Genomic DNA, 5,000 nt, shown 5'->3' on the forward strand with positions numbered 1-5,000 from the left:
ATCACGTAAGGTGCGACAAACCAAACGTAGACAATATTGCTCAACACAAAAACATTAATTAAACATGACTTACTTTAAAAAAATGACAGTTATATAAGACATTCACTTAAAAAAAAAAGTATTGCATACATCCACTTGATTAAAATATTGTAATTTACTATTATTGTCAACACACTGAAATACACCAAGGTTAACATTGCATGCATTATATTGCATATTAGTTTAGATAAGATAAGAAAAGACTAACTTCATCATGGGGGTGAAGGGGGTGGTGGTGATGGGGGTGGTGGAGGTGATGGTGATGGGGGTTGGGGAGGTGGTGATGGGGGAGGGGGTGGTGCGGGTGGGGGAGATCGGGGTGGGGGAGGTGGGGGTGGTGGTGATGGGGGTGGTGGTGATGGGGATGGTGGTGGTGATGATGGTGGTGGTGATGGGGGTGGGGGAGGTGGGGGTGATGGTGATGAGGGTGGTGATGGGGGTGGAGGAGGTGGTGATGGAGGTGGTGGAGGTGATGGTGGTGGTGATGGGGGTGGGGAGGTGATGGTGATGGGGAGGTGGTGATGGGATGGGGGTGGTGGAGGTGATGGTGGTGGTGATGGCGGTGGTGATGGTGGTGGTGATGGCGGTGGTGATGGTGGTGGTGATGGCGGTGGTGGTGGTGATGGCGGTGGTGATGGTGGTGGTGATGGCGGTGGTGATGGTGGTGGGGGTGGGGGGGTGGTGGTGGTGGTGATGGCGGTGGTGATGGTGGTGGTGATGGCGGTGGTGATGGGTGGTGGGGGTGGGTGGTGGGGGTGGTGGTGATGGCGGTGGTGATGGTGGTGGTGATGGCGGTGGTGATGGTGATGGTGATGGCGGTGATGATGGCGGTGGTGATGGTGGTGGTGATGGTGGTGGTGATGGTGGTGGTGATGGGGGAGGTGATGGTGATGGGGTGGGGGAGGTGATGGTGAGACAGACAGACAGGCGAACACGCTAACCGTTGTCCTCGGGTCTCTGGAAGTAGTAGGTCAACCTCAGAGCGAAAACGAGGCGCCTCTTCCACAGACAGTAGAGAAAGAGGCCAGTGACCCCCGCCACCACCACCACCACCACCGCCACTCCCCCGCCTATCCACTCGGGCAAGTGGGCATCTGAAACACAGAGAGAGAGAGAGAGAGAGAGAGAGAGAGAGAGAGAGAGAGAGAGAGACAGAGACAGAGACAGAGAGAGAGGCAAACAACGTATTCGTTTTTTGGTGATGTTTTTTTGTTGTTGATTTCTTTTTTGGGAGGGGGGAGGGGCCACGGGGATGGGTGGGGGGTGTAGCCGTCGAAAGGGAAAACGAAAGAAAATGAAAGAGGATAAAACATGACGAGTAAACAATATAACGGCAAAATAGGTAAAATCATACAGAGCAAATCATTATACAAAAATAAAAAAAACACACACAAAAAATGGGGGTGGACGGGGAAGGGGGAGGGGTGAAGAAAGAAGCGAGAAAGTGATGACGAATAAGATGACGATTATGACGATGATGATGATGATAGGAAGGTGAAGAAGAATAGAATGCTGATTACAATGATGGAGACGGAGAAGAAGAAGAAGATGACGACGACGAAGAAGAACAAGAACGAAAACGAGAAGAAGAAGAACAGGAAAGAAAAGAATGATGATGATAATCGGGAGGAGGAGGAGGAGGAGGAGGACCCCCCCAACTCTCTCTCTCTCTCTCGCTGTCCCTCTCCTCCCTTCCCCTCTTTCTTTCCCATGTCACACGCACACACACAACATACAGAAAATAAGCGCGCGCACACACACACACTCTGCCTCCCTCCCCCCCCACCCCCCCATACAATCTTCCAACCTGGTCAACCCCTCTCCCTCCTTTCCCCACCCACCCACACACCCAGCTCCCCCTCCCCCACCCCCAGCCCCCACACACAACCTCCCCTCCCTCCTTCATTCCCCACCCACCCACACACCCAGCTCCCCCTCCCCCACCCCCAGCCCCCACACACAACCCTCCCTCTCCCTCCTTCCTTTCCCCACCCACCCACACACCCAGCTCCCCCTCCCCCACCCCCCACCCCCAGCCCCCACACACAACCTCCCTCTCCCTCCTTCTTTCCCCACCCACCCACACACCCAGCTCCCCCTCCCCCACCCCCAGCCCCCACACACAACCTCCCCTCTCCCTCCTTCTTTCCCCACCCACCCACACACCCAGCTCCCCCTCCCCCACCCCCAGCCCCCACACACAACCCCCCTATCCCTCCCCCCCCCCCACACACACACACTCACCCCACTCTTCCTCCGGCGGCGGCTTCCCGGTGCAGAGTTCCCCGATCCAGGGAAACGCGCAGTGACACACCTCCACACCGTCCTCGGCCAGGTAGCGGCACTGGCCCCCGTGCCGGCAGTCCTTGGAGCACGCGTCCCCGCACAGCAGGCCCGACCACCCCGGGTCGCACTCACACCAGTAGGACCTCGCCCCGGGCCAGCCCTGGCTCTCGCTCACGTTGCAGACCCCACGCTCACACACGAACTGCCCAGTGCCCCCGCAGTCCCGTTCTGACATGCTCCGCAGCGGAGGGAGAGAGGGCGTGACTGCTTCTGCTGCTTCTTCTTCTTCGTCTTCTTCTTCGTCTTCTTCTTCGTCTTCGCCTTCTTCGTCGCCGTCTTCTTCTTGTTGCACGGCTGTGTGAGTGTGGGTCAAAGGTTTGCAGAGCTCATCGTAAAGGAGGGGGTCGTTTTTGGGAGGGGGGCACACGCAGCGAGCTAGGCAGTCCGTCGTGTTGTAGACGCACTTTTGGCCGTGGGAACAGGAAAAGCCCCACAGGCACACGTCGGGCCCACACGATGCTGAGGAATAATTAGAAGATCCGCCATCAAGCCCGCCCCCATGACCCAGAAGGACCAGGAGACTTGAGGAATTGATCTGGGTCGTCACGTTGGACTGGGCAGTGGTGGTGTTGTGTTGTTGGTCTTCGCTGACCACCAGTTGTGGCTGGTCCGGGGGGATGTTTTGGGGTGGGAGGGGGGTCGACGAGCTTGAAGCTGTCCCCCGTTTAGTCCGGTGTCTCAGCTCTGGTGCTGGTTGTCCTCCGTCCATGTCCACAGATCTTTCTCCTTCTTCATCTCCTCCCGATAAGTCCTCGCTGAGAAAGGAGGCTTCCTTGGGACTTTGTAGCGGCGGTCTGTAAGAATCCTGAAGTGAGTGCACTTTCTGCTTGACTGGTGATGGCGTGGTGGTGAGTTTCCTTACCGGGGTTTGAAGACCAGTGCGTGAGAAATGGAAAGGGTGGTTTGAGATGCTGATGTTGTGGTGGTGGTGGTGATCGTGATGCTGATCGTCCGCAAGTCCTGGAGGGAGTGGATGAGAAGGGGTGCCGGCGGGGGGAAAGCTGACTTTGCCGTGCCCGAGAGGTGGACAACACGTCAGAACTAGCAGACAGGCACTCGCGGCGGAACTGACAGCCATGTTCATGGAGACCGTGGTGGTCATCATGGCCCGCTGGGAGATCTGCAATGGGGACAGCGTTCACTGTGGGATTCCCTTCGTTTCGTTGAAGAAGGAGGAGGAGGAGGAGAAGGTGGAGGAGGAGGAGGGGGAGGAGGAAAAGAAAAACAAGACGGAGGAGGACGAGGAAGACAACGACGAGGCGGAGGAGGAGAAGGAAAAGGAGGAGGAGAAGGCGGAGGAGGAGAAGGCGGAGGACGAGGAGAAGGCGGAGGACGAGAAGGCGGAGGACGAGGAGAAGGCGGAGGACGAGAAGGCAGAGGACGAGAAGGAGAAGGCGGAGGACGAGAAGGAGAAGGCGGAGGAGGAGAAGGCGGAGGAGGAGGAGAAGGCGGAGAAGGAGAAGGCGGAAGAGGAGAAGAAGGCGGAGGAGGAGAAGGCAAAGAAGGAGGAGGAGGAGGAGAAGAAGGCGGAGGAGGAGAAGGCAAAGAAGGAGAAGGCGGAGGAGGAGAAGGCGGAGGAGGAGAAAGCGAGGAGGAGAAGGCGGAGGAGGAGGAAAAGGAGAAGGCGGAGGAGGAGGAGAAGAAGAAGGAGAAGGAGGAGAAGGCGGAGGAGGAGAAGAAGGAGAAGTCGGAGGAGGAGAAGGCGGAGGAGGAGGAAAAGAAGGAGAAGGAGGAGGAGGAGGAGAAGGCGGAGGAGGAGGAGGAGGCGGAGGAGGAGGAGGAGAAGGCGGAGGAGGAGAAGATGGAGGAGGAGGAAAAGAAGGAGAAGGCGGAGGAGGAGGAGAAGGAGGAGAAGGCGGAGGAGGAGAAGGAGGAGGAGAAGAAGGAGGAGGAGAAGGCGGAGAAGGAGGAGGAGGAGAAGGCGGAGAAGGAGAAGGCGGAGGAGGAAAAGGCGGAGGAGGAGAAGGAGAAGGCGGAGGAGGAGAAGGCGGAGGAGGAGAAGAAGGAGAAGGCGGAGGAGGAGAAGGCGGAGGAGGAGGAGAAGAAGGCGGAGGAGAAGGAGAAGGCGGAGGAGGAGAAGGCGGAGGAGGAGGAGAAGGCGGAGGAGGAGGAGAAGGCGGAGGAAGAGGAGGAGAAGAAGGAGAAGGCGGAGGAGGAGGAGGAGGAGGAGGAAGAGGAGAAGGCGGAGGATCATGGAAATTTCCTTACTCTCATCCCCACTTCAGGTCTTCACCCCTGTCCCCGCCCACATCCCCCTGTTGCACAATCCACGTCCGTTAGAAGGTGATTCTACTGCACAGTTGTTATGTCTGTAAACGGTCTCCAGCAATATCTGCATGAAGGATCTCCCCATGTACTCTGTCCCTTCATTTCCGTTTGGAAGTCGGAGAAATTGTAAGTTGGTTTTGATAACATTGTAATATTATACTCTCCCCCTCTCGAGTGTTGTAAAGAAGGCTGATAAAAGAGTGGAGGGGAAGAAATATAGCGTAGTCTCTCTCTCTCTCTCTCTCTCTCTCTCTCTCTCTCTATATATATATATATATATATATATATATATATATAACAATAATTATTTCAAATTATTTTACAAAATTTTCCGTCTTCAAAACGAA

Source organism: Babylonia areolata, chromosome 20, assembly GCF_041734735.1.
Source record: "Babylonia areolata isolate BAREFJ2019XMU chromosome 20, ASM4173473v1, whole genome shotgun sequence".
Lineage (NCBI taxonomy): Eukaryota > Metazoa > Mollusca > Gastropoda > Neogastropoda > Buccinidae > Babylonia > Babylonia areolata.